Source organism: Pan troglodytes, chromosome 4 (genome assembly GCF_028858775.2).
Source record: "Pan troglodytes isolate AG18354 chromosome 4, NHGRI_mPanTro3-v2.0_pri, whole genome shotgun sequence".
NCBI classification, from domain to species: domain Eukaryota; kingdom Metazoa; phylum Chordata; class Mammalia; order Primates; family Hominidae; genus Pan; species Pan troglodytes.
In genome coordinates, this window is record NC_072402.2 from 67,530,839 (window position 1) to 67,546,505 (window position 15,667).

The following is a 15,667-nucleotide window of genomic DNA, read 5'->3' on the forward strand; positions in this document are numbered from 1 at the left end:
TCACTGAAGAAGCAGGCTTCCACCCATTGACATTCCTCCTAACCCATGATCTCCAGGTGTTTGGCAGCTAATATTTCTAGATGACTTCTGTGAACAGCTGACACCCTATATCCAGTTTTCTTGCTGCCAAGTAATCTGATTACTGATGAGGCTGGTTTTTCCTCTTTGTCCTGTAAATGGTAAAATATCAGGAAGCCAGTATCCTCAACTAGCACCTCAGCCCCAGCAAGCTTCTCCATGAAAAGAGAGTGTTGTATCATGAGCCTACGTCTTAACATATATCACATGACAGTAAAATTTGTCCTGAAGCCTAGTGCGAGAGAAGTTTAGGTCCAAGTAGGACATAATGTATGACATGCTGGATGTCATGCATGTCTTACTATAGCATCTATGACATGCTATATTAAACATTATTATAATCACATCTTTTGAACAATTAGAATCTGCAATTGAGTGCAATAGTCATCTTGTCGTTTGTAAACTTGATAATGATAAAGTATAAACACATGCCCACATACACACACACACACACACAAACATGTATGCATTTGGTTACACACAGAGAGCCTTGTCTTTTACATAGCTTATTTAGGTGGGGACAGGTTTCTGAAAGGTGTCACATGCAAGTGCTTTCCTTTTTGTTTGAGGTACAGATCCCATTAAAGAGCCAAATGCCTATACAATGCCCTGAGAGAGATGTCAGCTGTGTAATTGTTCTTTAGCTGTCTTTCTAAGTGTAGTCCAACTCTTCTGGCATGCAGCAATCATCCTGCCCCTAGGAATTTGACCTTTCTGCACCGTACTTTAAATGCAGCCTCATTGCTAGACAGCAAGAAGATAAGGAGGTGATGCAAGATTTTTTTTTTTTTTTTTAGAAGTTATGCTGTAAAATCTCCTACTACAATTATAGGAACACAAAATCTTTTGGGCTGCTAGGCTCCACAGGAGATCATCTGGACTCAGTTCTTAAAGCTTTGTTCACAGCAGGATCTGAGATCTAAACTTCTAAACTATTATTTCATGATTTGTATTTTTTTAAAGGTAGGGAAAAAAAAAAACTCCCACCTCATGTCAGAGTACTTTAATGTTCCTGTGATGAACATTGTTAAAAAATCTGTAGACAAGTGAAAAAAGTACAAGACTGAAATAATCAAAGAACTGTGAAGTTTGAAAATTGAAGCTTCCAGCAGTTTCAGATCAGCTGCATCCAATTAATCAGATGCGTGGCCCAACAACACATGCCTTGAGCTGTTTATTTCATGCACTGTTTATCGCTAAAATAGATATTAAAGCTAAAGAGATTTAGAGGAAAATAGATGGTCTGTTAGGAGAAAAGAATTACTTTAAAATGTTCATTTATAAAAAAAGATTAAACCAGATTACGTTTAGTTGCCAGTTGAAGAATAAATTTTATAGTAGTGATATAACTAAAAAAATGTTGTTTTTAAGGGAAACAATTCACTGCATATGTCAATTGTAACACTTTGTGATTTTGTTTGCCTATTTTTTGTCTTAAAGTCCTAGTATAGGTTAAAATTCTGACTTTGGGCATGGCATGAAAGGCTAAATAGATGCAATGCTCTTAACATGTCCAACTTTCTAAGACTCTGCTCAGTCATTAATACTTCATTTATTTATTTAGCACACTTCTTTCTTCAGCTATGTGTTTCTGCTCATTGTACATATGCAAAATCTACAATTTATATTTTAGCTTTGACATGAAAAAGTGAGTTCTTCTTTGAATCCTCCAGCTACCATTTTCTATATTATTCCATCTTTTTACACTTTTTCTGTTCTTCTTCCAAAAATGAAAAAAATCTAATATCACTAAAAACTTATTGTGAGTTAATTAACTTCTGAATTATCCCAGGTATTTGCACTTTAAAATAAAATGCCATCATTAAAAAAGAAATAAAAAAATATGAAAATAAATTGGCTACTAACTCTTGGACACCAGTAAGTGCTCTCACCTTAAAAATAAGAATTTCACTAAATAATTTGTAGGATTTTTTCTAGATCTAAGATTCTGAGACTTGAAAACTCTTGCCCTTGATGGGAGGGAGAGTTTATGTCATCACCGTGATTTCTTGGGACTTTATGTTGCTCAAATGTGCATCCACCACCTACAGAGTCTGCAATAAAGCAAGTTTAATAAGTGTTTGTTGAGCATCCAGGTACATGAAGAAGGTAAACACTTGAAATAAATAATAGCAAAATATAACTAAAACAGTTCAAGACAAAATCAAAAGGAGTGTCATAGGGAGTCATAATTTCAATTAAATTATACAAATGAGAATTGTCACAGCAATTATTATGTGGGCAATATAGATAGAGGGAGAATGTATAGAATCATGAAGTACTAGAATGTTTGCGCTATTAACTGTCCTTAGAAATGAGCTTGTTAAACTGTCTTGAATGATAAAAGTAAAAACAGACCTGCAGCCCCAGTATCACAAAAGATCTCATGAAGACTCAGGACTATAATTCACCTGATCACTGATAAGGCTGGCTTTTCCTGTATTTACCGTAAATGGCAAAATATCAGGAAGCCAATATCCCTCCACTCAGCAAGGTTTTCTATGAAAAGAGAGAATGGTATCATGAGCCTACCTCTAACAACTACAGAGTCTGCAATAAAGCAAATTTATGATTATTTGTTGAACATCTAGGTACATGTAGAAAGTAAACACTTGAAATAAATAGTAGCAAAATATAACTAAAACAGTTCAAGAGAAAATCAAAAGGAGTGTCACAAGAAGTAATAATTTCAATTAAATTATACAAATCAGAGTTGTCATAGCAATTATCACTTGGGCAATATATAATAGAGGGAGAATGTATAGAATCATTTGAGCTATAAGGGTCCCTAGAAATGAGAAACTAGAGATTTACTGTACTTTGAGGTTGTTATAATCTAGAGTGATTTTATGGAATTCTAGATAGACAAGCATAATTGAGAAAAATAGAAATGAGGGAAAAGTTGGAATGTTCCAGGATTTTTGCTACATACAAAACCTAAAGGCAAGAATGTAAATTCTAAATGCATATGTAAGTGCTAGATGCATATGATATCTGACTGGAGGGAGTTTTGTTTTTTTGTTTGTTTTGTTTTATTTTATTTTGTTTCTACAGAGGAGAGGCCCAAGATTAAGGAAAGCCTTAATTATGGCCTTTAAAATGTTCATACTTACCAAGTCAGAAGCAAGGAGCCATTGACAGCTTTTGAGTAGAAAGCCAGTAAGACAAAAACAGTACTTTTAGAAAGAGTATCATTGTAGATGAAGAATTCTATGACAGAAGTTGGAATCTCATGGAAAAGTTGACAGATTAGTGCAGAGCTTCTGGCAAAACTTTAGTTTTACTTTGCCACCTGAACTTCATTGGGAGTGATTTTTGTTTGTTTTGTTTTGTTGTTGTTTTGTTTTTTGTTTTTGTTTTCAGCCGGAGTCTAGCTCTGTCGCCCAGGTTGGAGTGCAGTGGCGCGATCTCGGCTCACTGCAAACTCCACCTCCTGGGTTCATGCCATTCTCCTGCCTCAGCCTCCCGAGTAGCTGGGACTACAGGCGCCCGCCACCATGCCCAGCTAATTTTTTGTATTTTTAGTAAAGACGGGGTTTCACCTTGTTAGACAGGATGGTCTCAATCTCCTGACCTCGTGATCCGCCCGCCTTGGCCTCCCAAAGTGCTGGGATTACAGGCATGAGCCACTGCACCCAGCCAAGAGAATGATTGTTTGTACAAGTGATATTTCAAAACCTGAAACATAGTGCCAGTTACATAGCAGGTACCCAATAAATGTTGGTTGAATGAATGAATTGAAGTATAATCATCATAAATACCCCACTAGAAGAAGTTTTCAAAATCATGTGGTGTCTCTCACTATTAGGAATTGTTTCTGCTATTTCTCCTAAAAAACAATTGAACTCATGGAGATAGAAAGTAGAATGATGGTTACCAATGGCCGGGAAGAGTGTAGGGGGCTGCAGGGGGAAAGTGGGGATGGTTCATGGGTACAAAAAAAAATATTTAGAAAGAATGAATAAGATCTAGTATTTGATAGCATGATAGAGTACTATAGTCAACAATAATTTAATTGTACATTTGAAAATAATTAAAAGAGTATAATTGGATTGTTTGTAACACAAAGGATAAATGCTTGAGGTGATGGCGATCCCATTTTCCCTGGTGTGACTATTACACACTATATGTCTGTATCAGAATACTCCATATACCGCATAAATATATATAATTACCACATACCCACAAAAATTAAAAATAAAAAAATTTTAAAAAGAATAATTGGGGGTACTATTGCTATTCTAGAATATTGAACATGGATCAAAATTCTTTGAGATAAAGTCTATCATCAAATCTTGTTTAGCATTTTTGACAATGCAAGTTAGCTTCCAGAAAATAATTCTAAGGCTCACAATAACTGGTAAAACTGAGGTTAAAATTTTCAAAACCAACTATGGATAAAATGATATCTTCCTGTGAACTGATATTCCCAAAAATGATAATTGTTGAATCATCTCAGAGAAGAAGCATAACATTTAAGTTTTCCACCAAAAAAAAAAAAATCATTAGCCAGATAACATGACACCCAGTTTGGCATAGTTGACAATAGATTCATATTTTTATTCCTTTCGTAAAAACAATTTTGAGATAGTCTTGATGTGTTGCCCAGGCTGGAGTTCAGTGGCTAAATCTTGGCTCAGTGCAACCTCCTCAATGTGGGGTTCAAGCAAATCTTGTGCCTCAGCCTCCTGAGTAGCTGGGACTACAGGCCCAGGCCACCATACCTGGCTAATTTTTTGAATTTTTAGTATTTTTTGTACTTTATGTTGGTCAGACTGGTCTTGAACTCCTGACCTCAAGTGATCTGCCTACCTCAGCCTCCAAAATTGCTGATTTACAGGCATGAGCCACCAGACCGAGCCTAGATTCATATTTTTCATCTTAAGTGAAGTCAACCTTCCTGTGCTCCCCCTGTAGAAGCAATCCAGTCCTGCTCCTCTCTCTAACACAATTATTCCTTAAATTTCTCCCTTAACTTCCAATATTCAATTTTCTCCTACATTATAAAATGTTTTGTTGTTATCTTTTATTCCTCTCAGACTTAATCTGTTCAGGGTTAAACTATTCTCTCTTTTTCACCCACAAGATAAATCAATGTTCCTAGCTTAGTTCATGGCGCTACATTTTTACCATTCTAGAGATTCTTTTGGCTTGGGGGTTTGGAGTCCTGTGTTGTAGTCTCAGACATTTTTACCAAATATATGATATGTGTCAATATGAATTCAGGTATAAAAACAGGGAAAGACCAATTGTAGGCCACAATACATATGTGTGTGTACATACATATATATGTATGTGAGTATACATACACACACGTATATACAAACATATACATGTGTATTTATATGTATAAATGTGATGTATGCATAAATGTAATATATATTCATATATATGTGAAATTGCAAACTGTCTTAAATCTTAAGACTTTTAAAATTAAATAGTCTAAATTAACTGTTTAAATTAAATTGAAATCTTAAAAACTTATATAGTACTCTGAATATATACACTTAATAGGATCATGAACTAGTCAGGGAGTAAAGGTAAGTTTCCCATGGAAACTGCTATTTGGATTGAGATCTGATAATGGGCAGGATTTGACAGATAAATATTGCATGTGGGGATATGTGGCATTTTATGTGTGGCATAAAAACATTCCAGGATGAAGGGGTATCAAAGGGAAAGTTCCTGAGACATTTGGAATAATGGCACATATAAGAAGCTAAGAGAGGAGCAGAATAACTGGAGCACAGAGAGTGAAGTGAGATGAAGCTGGTGAAGCAGAGAAAATACAAACCATGCAAAATCTGGTAAGACATCGACCTCTATCTTAAGAATTTGGTTTTTGAGCCAACATAGCTGACTAGACACAGACAGAAAGAGCTTCTCCCACTGAGAGACCCGAACATCAAGAAAACCAGCACGCTCTGAGGAGATCTTCAAAAGGAAGGCATTAAGAGTGGAGGAGGGAGGACACAGACTCTCAGCTAAAGTGGGAGGAAGCTGAGAACCCGGCACAGAGTTGCCCAGCACCAGATTCATTCATGGCCCCAAGTGGCTTCTAGGGAAAGGGTGAGTTAAACAGGTATGCAGTGGCCCACCCTCACCATGTAACTCCAGAATCCTAGAAGCAGGAGACCCCAGGATCCCTACAGACATTTGAGCTGGCAGAGATTGTTGCCTGGAGACTTGGCACTGATAGAACTTCTGCCTATGCAGAGCCCAAAAGGTTTGGTGTGGGAATGGCTGCAGTGGAGCACAACAAGGAACACTCATCCCCCAAGGTTTGCCATGCTCCTCTAGGTGGCTTTGGCCTTCGTTGACTGTTGGAGCTGGACAGAACAGGGTGACTGTTTCCGTGGGACTGCTAGCCTCTCCCAGGTTCCATGCTTGATTGCATCTGCGTATAGCACAGCCTCAGATGCCCAACCAAGGTGCTTCTCAGCAGCCAGTGCCACTAGCTCCTTCACCAGCATACTCCGCCTAACAGTCAGACAGCTTCTGCAGGTGGGCTCCTGGCAGCGTACCCCCACCCACAGTCTTTCCCTCCACTTTTCCAGGTCCACCTTCTTGCACTCCCCCCATCACTGTTTTGCCAGGCCACAGTTCCCCAAAGCCCATACCCACCGTTTTGCTGGAGCACATTCAGCTTCAGCCTCCTCTCACCGTTTCACCTGTGTGTGCATGCAGACCTCAACATCATTGTCCCGCCAATGTCGGTACACATGTTCACACACATACCACCTCCACATTGCTGCCCGTGTAAGCATGCAGACCTTGCCATCCTGCTGCCACCAGCACATGCATGCAATCACAGGCCCACTGCCACCACCCTGATGAAATGCTCTTGCCAGTACTCCCCTTAAGAGTATTGTTTCTGGTGCACCAGGAACACCTCAGCCCCTCCAGCACAGCAGGTGCCCAACCTCAAGGGGCCAGAGAACAAAGTTATGGGCCTTGTTCCATATCTCCAGGGTTACAGCATGCAAACCAGGAGTGCTGAGCTTAGCCGTGGTCCCCTAATATCATCCAGAAATGAAGCAAGTTGACTGAATCTAGCTTATACCACAGTCAAACCCTCAACAGCATAAAAGAATATAAAAGCAAAAAGCCCCACCCAAAGGACAGCAGCTTCAAAGATTAAAAGAATAACTGCCCCTATGAATGGGAAAGAACCAGTGCAAGAACTCTGGCAACTCAAAAAGCCAGAGTGTCTTCTTACCTCTAAATGTTTCATACTAGTTCCCTAGCAACGGTTGTTAACCAGACTGAAACAGCTGGAATGACAGACATAGAATTCAGAATCTGGATGGCAATGAAGATCATGGAAGTTCAGGAGAAAATTGAAACCCAATCCAAGAAATATAATGACTTCAGTAAAATGATATAATAGCTGAAAGATAAAATAGCCATTTTAAGAAAGAACCAAACTGATATGATACAGCTGAAAAACTCACTACAAGAATTTCATAATATAATCAGAAGTATTAATAGCAGAATATACCAATCTGAGGGCAGAATCACAGAGCTTAAAGACCAGTTATTTGAACCAACTGTGTCAGACAAAAATAAAGAATAAAAAATAATGAACAAAAACTCCAAGAAATAAGAGATCATGTAAAAAGACAAACCCATGGCTCATTGGCATCCCTGAAAGAGAGGGAGAGACAGCAACAACTTGGAAAATATATTTGATGATATAGTCCATGAGAACTTCCTCAACCTCACTAGAGAATTTGACATTCAAATTTAGGAAATTCAGAGCACCACTATGAGATACTATTCAAGATGACAATCCCCAAGACATAGTAATCAGATTCTTTAATGTCAATGCAAAAGAAAAAACATGAAAGGCAGCTAGAAAGAAGGGGCAGGTCACATACGAAGGGAACCCATCAAGCTAATGGTGGACCTTTCAGCAGAAACCCTGCAACCCAAAAGAGATTGAGGGCCTATAGTCAGCATCCTTAAAGAAAATAAATTCCAACCAAGAATTTCATATCCAGCCAAACAAAGCTTTATAAGGGAAGGAGAAATAAAATCCTTTTCAGATAGGCAAATGCTAAGGGAATTCATTACCACTAGACCTTCCTTACAGTAGGTCCTTAAGGGAGTGCTAAACATTGAAATTAAAGACCAATAGTGGCAACCACAAAAACACACTTAAGTACATAGCCAACTGACACTAAAAGCAACTTTACAATCAAATCTACATAATAACAACACAATGCACAATGTTAGGGTCAATATTGACCTGGTATATAAATGAGCTAAATGCCCCACTTCCAAGTCACAGAATGGCAAGTAGGATAAAGAAGCAAGATCCAGCCAGGCATGGTGGCTCACTCTCTAATTCCAGCACTTTGGGAGGCTAAGGCGGGTGGATCACAAGGTCAGGAGTTCAAGACCAGCCTTGCCAACATGGTGAAACCCCGTCTCTACTAAAAATACAAAAATTAGCTGGCAAGGTGGCACACACCTATAACCTCAGTTACTTGGGAGGCTGAGGCAGGAGAATTGCTTGAACCCAGGAGGCAGAGATTGCAGTGAGTCAGACTGCACCACTGCACTCCAGCATGGGTGACACAGTGAGGCTCCATTTTGCGGGGTGTGGTGGGAAGCAAGATCCAACTGTATGTTGTCTTCAAGAGACCCATCTTACATGGAATGACATCCATAGGCTCAAAGTAATGTGATGGGGAAGAAAAATAAAGCAAACAGAAAACAGAAAAGATCAGTGGTTGCTATTATGATTTCAGTCAAAATAGATGTTAAACAAAAAATGATGAAAAAGAACAAAGCAAGGCATTGCACAATGATAAAGGATACAATTTAATAAGAAGACTTTAACTATTTGAAATCTATCTGGCCCCAACATTGGAGTGTCCAGATTTATAAAACAAGTTCTTAGACACCTAGGATGAGACTTAAATAACCACACAATAATAGTGGGACACTTCAACACTCCACTGACATTGTTAGACAGATCATTGAAAAAAACTAACAAATATATTTGGGACTTTAACTTGACAACCAAATAGAAGTAATAAACATCTATAGAATACTCCACCCAAAAGCAGAATATGCATTATTCTCATCTGCACACAGCACATACTCTAAGATCAACTAAACTTTCACACATAAAGCGATTATCAGCAAATTAAAAAATAAAATAAAATCATACCAACCACACCCTTGGACCAAAGCACAATAAGAATAGAAACCAATACCAAGAACATCTCTCAAAATGATACGATTGCATGGAAACTTAAAAATCTGCTCCAAAATGACTTTTGAGTTAGCAATGGAATTACGGCAGAAATTAAGAAATTGTTTAAAACTAATGACAACAAAAATACAACATCTCTGGGACACAGAATCTCTGGGACACAGCTAAAGAAGGGTTAAGAGAAAAAAATTATAGCATGAAACGCCTGCATTAAAGAGTTAGAAAGATCTCAAATTAACAACCTAATATCACATCTAGAGGTACTAGAAAAATAAGAACAAACCAACCCCCAAGCTAGCAGAAGAACAACAACAAAAACATACAAAATCAGATCGAAGCTTAATGAAATTGAGATTTGAAAGACATCACAAAAGATGTGTGAAACCGAGAGTTGCTTTTTTAGAAACAATAAATAAGATTGATAGACTGCTAGCTAGACTAATAAAGAAAAAAAAGAAAGAGAAGATCGAAATAAACAAAACCAGAAATGACAACTTCCAGCCAACCTCACAGAAATACAAAATCCCTGATTCCATTATGAAAACTTATTTGAAAGCAAACTAAAAAACCTAGAAGAAATGGATAAATTCCTAGACACATACAGCCTCCCAAGATAGAGCCAAGAAGAAATTGAAGCCCTTGGGGGGAGGAGCCAAGATGGCCGAATAGGAACAGCTCCAGTCTACAGTTCCCAGCGTGACCGACACAGAAGATGGGTGATTTCTGCCTCTCCAACTTAGGTACTGGGTTCATCTCACTGGGGAGTGCCAGAGAGTAGGTGCAGGACAGTGGGTGCAGGACAGTAGGTGCAGTGCACCACGCACAAGCTGAAGCAGGGTGAGGCATCACCTCACCCGAGAAGCACAAGGGGTCAGGGAATTCCCCTTCCTAGTCAAAGAAAGGGGTGACAGACGACACCTGGAATATCGGGTCACTCCCACCCTAATACTGCGCTTTTCCAACGGGCTTAAAAAACGGCACACCAGGAGATTATATCCCGCACCTGGTTCAGAGGGTCCTACGCCCATGGAGTCTTGCTCATTGCTAGCACAGCAGTCCAAGATCAAACTGCAAGGCAGAAGCAAGGCTCGGGGAGGAGCCCCCGCCATTGCTGAGTTAGTTGTTTGATTAGGTAAACAAAGCGGCCGGGAAGCTTGAACTGGGTGGAGCCCAACACAGCTCAAGTAGGCCTGCCTGCCACTGTAGGCTTCACCTCTGGGGGCAGGGCACAGACAAACAAAAAGACAGCAGTAACCTCTGCAGAATTAAATGTCCCTCTCTGACAGTTTGAAGAGAGTAGTGGTTCTCCCAGCACGCAGCTGGAGATCTGAGATCGGGCAGACTGCCTCCTCAAGTAGGTCCCTGACACACGAGTAGCCTAACTGGGAGGCACCCCCCAGTAGGGGTGGACTGACACCTCACGTGGCCGGGTACTCCTCTGAGACAAAACTTCCAGAGGAACGATCAGGCAACAGCATTTGCGGTTCACCAATATCCGCTGTTCTGCAGCCACCGCTGCGGATACCCAGGCAAACAGGATCTGGAGTGGACCTCTAGCAAACGCCAACAGACCTGCAGCTGAGGGTCCTGTCTATTAGAAGGAAAACTAACAAAAAGAAGGACATCCACACCGAAAACCCATCTGTACATCACCATCGTCAAAGACCAAAGGTAGATAAAACCACAAAGATGGGAAAAAACACAGCAGAAAACTGGAAACTCTAAAAATCAGAGTGCCTCTCCCACTCCAAAGGAACGCAGCTCCTCACCAGCGATGGAACAAAGCTGGATGGAGAATGATTTTGACAAGTTGAGAGAAGAAGCCTTCAGAAGATCAAACAACCCCACGCTAAAGAAGGAAGTTCGAACCAATGGCAAAGAAGTTAAAAGCTTTGAAAAAAAATTCGACAAATGGATAACTAGAATAACCAATGCAGAGAAGTCCTTAAAGGACCTGACGGAGCTGAAAACCAAGGGATGAGAGCTACGTGACAAATGCAGAAGCCTCAGTAGCTGATGCGATCAACTGGAAGAAAGGGTATCAGTGATGGAAGACGAAATGAATGAAATGAAGCAAGAAGAGAAGTTTAGAGAAAAAAATAAAAAGAAACAAAAAAAATTTCTAAGAAATATGGGACTATGAGAAAAGACCAAATCTACATCTGATTGGTGTACCTGAAAGTGACGGGGAGAATGGAACCAAGTTGGAAAACACTCTGCAGGATATTATCCAGGAGAACTTGCCCAATCTAGCAAGGCAGGCCAACATTCAAGTTCAAGAAATACAGAGAATGCCACAAAGATACTCCTCGAGAAGAGCAACTCCAAGACACATAACTGTCAGATTCACCAAAGTTGAAATGAAGGAAAAAATAATAAGGGCAGCCAGAGAGAAAGGTTGGGTTACCCACAAAGGGAAGCCCATCAAACTAACAGCTGATTTCTCGGCAGAAAATCCACAAGCCAGAATAGAGTGGGGACCAATATTCGACATTCTTAAAGAAAAGAATTTTCAACCCAGAATTTCATATCCAGCCAAACTAAGCTTCATAAGTGAAGGAGAAATAAAATACTTTACAGAAAAGCAAATGCTGAGAGATTTTGTCACCACCAGGCATGCCCTAAAAGAGCTCCTGAAGGAAGCACTAAACATGGAAAGGAACAACTGGTACCAGCCACTGCAAAAACATGCCAAATTGTAAAGACCATCAAGCCTAGGAAGAAACTGCATCAACTGACAAGCAAAATAACCAGCTAACAGCACAATGACAAGATCAAATTCACACATAACAATATTAACTTTAAATGTAAATGGGCTAAATGCTCCAATTAACAGACACAGACTAGCAAATTGGATAAAGAGTCAAGACCCATCAGTGTGCTGTATTCAGGAAACCCATCTCACGTGCAGAGAAACACATAGGCTCAAAATAAAAGGATGGAGGAAGATCTACCAAGCAAATGGAAAACAAGAAAAGGCAGGGGTTGCAATGCTAGTCTTGGATAAAACAGACTTTAAACCAACAAAGATCAAAAGAGACAAAGAAGGCCATTACATAATGGTAAAGGGATCAATTCAACAAGAAGAGCTAACTATCCTAAATATATATTCACTCAATAAAGGAGCACCCAGATTCATAAAGCAAGTCCTTAGAGACATACAAAGAGACTTAGACTCCCACACAATAATAAGGGGATACTTTAACACCTCACTGTCAACATTAGACAGATCAACAAGACAGAAAGTTAACAAGGATACGCAGGAATTGAACTCAGCTCTGCACCAAGCAGACCTAATAGACATCTACAGAACTCTCCACTCCAAATCAACAGAATATACATTCTTTTCAGCACCACACCACACCTATTCCAAAACTGACCACATAGTTGGAAGTAAAGCTCTCCTCAGCAAATGTAAAAGAACAGAAACAATAACAAACTGTCTCTCAGACCACAGTGCAATCAAACTAGAACTCAGGATTAAGAAACTCACTCAAAACCGCTCAACTACATGGAAACTGAACAACCTGCTGCTGAATGACTACTGGGTAAATAATGAAATGAAAGCAGAAATAATGATGTCTTTGAAACCAATGAGAACAAAGACAAAACATACCAGAATCTCTAGGACACATTGAAAGCAGTGTGTAGAGGGAAATTTATAGCACTAAATGCCCACAAGAGAAAGCAGGAAAGATCTAAAATTGACACCCTAACATCACAATTAAAAGAACTGGAAAAGCAAGAGCAAACACATTCAAAAGCTAGCAGAAAGCAAGAAATAACTAAGATCAGAGCAGAACTGAAGGAAATAGAGAAGCAAAAATCCCTTCAAAAAATTAATGAATCCAGGAGCTGGTTTTTTGAAACGATGAACAAAATGGATAGACCACTAGCAAGACTAATAAAGAAGAAAAGAGAGAAGAATCAAACAGACACAATAAAAAATGATAAACAGGATATCACCACCGATCCCACAGAAATACAAACTACCATCAGAGAATACTATAAACACATATACATAAATAAACTAGAAAATCTACAAGAAAAGGATAAATTCCTCGACACATACACCCTCCCAAGACTAAACGAGTAAGAAGTTGCATCTCTGAATAGACCAATAACAGGCTCTGAAATTAAGACAATAATCAATAGCTTTCCAACCAAAAAAAGTCCAGGACCAGATGGATTCACAGCTGAATTCTACCAGAGGTACAAAGAGGAGCTGGTACCATTCCTTCTGAAACTATTCCAATCAATAGAAAAAGAAGGAATCCTCCCTAACTCATTTTATGAGGCCAGCATCCTCCTGATACCAAAGCCTTGCAGAGACACAACCAAAAAGAGAATTTTAGACCAATATCCTTGATGAACATTGATGCAAAAATCCTCAACAAAATACTGGCAAAATGAATCCAGCAGCACATCAAAAATCTTATCTACCATGATCAAGTGGGCTTCATCTCTGGGATGCAAGGCTGGTACAACACACACACACCAATAAATGTAATCCAGCATATAAACAGAACCAAAGACAAAAACCACATGATTATCTCAATAGATGCAGAAAAGGCCTTTGACAAAATTCAACAACGCTTCATGCTAAAAACTCTCAATAAATTAGGTATTGATGGGATGTATCTCAAAATAATAAGAGCTATCTATGACAAACCCACAGCCAATATCATACTGAATGGGCAAAAACTGGAAGCATTCCCTTTGAAAACTGCTGCAAGACAGGGATGCCCTCTCTCACCACTCCTATTCAACATAGTGTTGGAAGTTCTGGCCAGGGCAGTCAGGCAGGAGAAGGAAATTAAGGGTATTCAATTAGGAAAAGAGGAAGTCAAATTGTCCCTGTTTGCAGATGACATGATTGCATATCTAGAAAATCCCATTGTCTCAGCCCAAAATCTCCTTAAGCTGATAAGCAACTTCAGCAAAGTCTCAGGATACAAAATCAATGTGCAAAAATCACAAGCATTCTTGTACACCAATAACAGACAAACAGTCAAATCACGAGTGAACTCTCATTCACAATTCCTTCAAAGGGAATAAAATACCTAGGAATCCAACTTACAAGGGATGTGAAGGACCTCTTCAAGGAGAACTACAAATCACTGCTCAACAAAATAAAAGATGACACAAACAAGTGGAAGAACATTCCATGCTCATGGATAGGAAAATTCAATATCCTGAAAATGGCCACATTGCCCAAGGTAATTTACAGATTCAATGCCATCCCCATCAAGCTACCAATGACTTTCTTCAGAGAATTGGAAAAATCTACTTTAAAGTTCATATGGAACCAAAAAAGAGCCCGCATTGCCAAGTCAATCCTAAGCCAAAAGAACAAAGCTGGAGGCATCACGCTACCTGACTTCAAACTATACTACAAGGCTACATTAACCAAAACAGCATGGTACTGGTATCAAAACAGAGATATAGACCAATGGAACAGAACAGAGCCCTCAGAAATAATGCCACATATCTACAACTATCTGATCTTTGACAAACCTGACAAAAACAAGAAATGGGGAAAGGATTCCCTATTTAATAAATGGTGCTGGGAAAACTGGCTAGCCGTATGTAGAAAGCTGAAACTGGATCCCTTCCTTATACCTTATACAGAAATTAATTCAAGATGGATTAAAGACTTAAATGTTAGACCTAAAACCATAAAAACCCTAGAAGAAAACCTAGGCAATATAATTCAGGACATAGGCATGGGCAAGGACTTCATGTCTAAAACACCAAAAGCAATGGCAACAAAAGACAAAATTGACAAATGGGATCTAATTAAACTAAAGAGCTTCTGCATAGCAAAAGAAACTATCATCACAGTGAACAGGCAACCTACAGAATGGGAGAAAATTCTTGCAACCTACTCATCTGACAAAGGGCTAATATCCAGAATCTACAATGAACTCAAACAAATTTACAAGAAAAAAACAAACAACCCCATCAAAAAGTGGGCAAAGGATATGAACAGACACTTCTCAAAAGAAGACATTTATGCAGCCAAAAAACACAAAAAAATGCTCGTCATCACTGGCCATCTGAGAAATGCAAATCAAAACCACAATGAGATACCATCTCACACTAGTTAGAATGACAATCATTAAAAAGTCAGGAAACAACAGGTGCTGGAGAGGTTGTGGAGAAATAGGAACACTTCTACACTGTTGGTGGGACTGTAAACTAGTTCAACCATAGTGGAAGACAGTGTGGCGATTCCTCAGGGATCTTGAACTAGAAATACCATTTGACCCAGCCATCCCATTACTGGGTATATACCCAGAGGATTGTAAATCATGCTGCTATAAAGACACATGCACACATATGTTTATAGCGGCAATATTC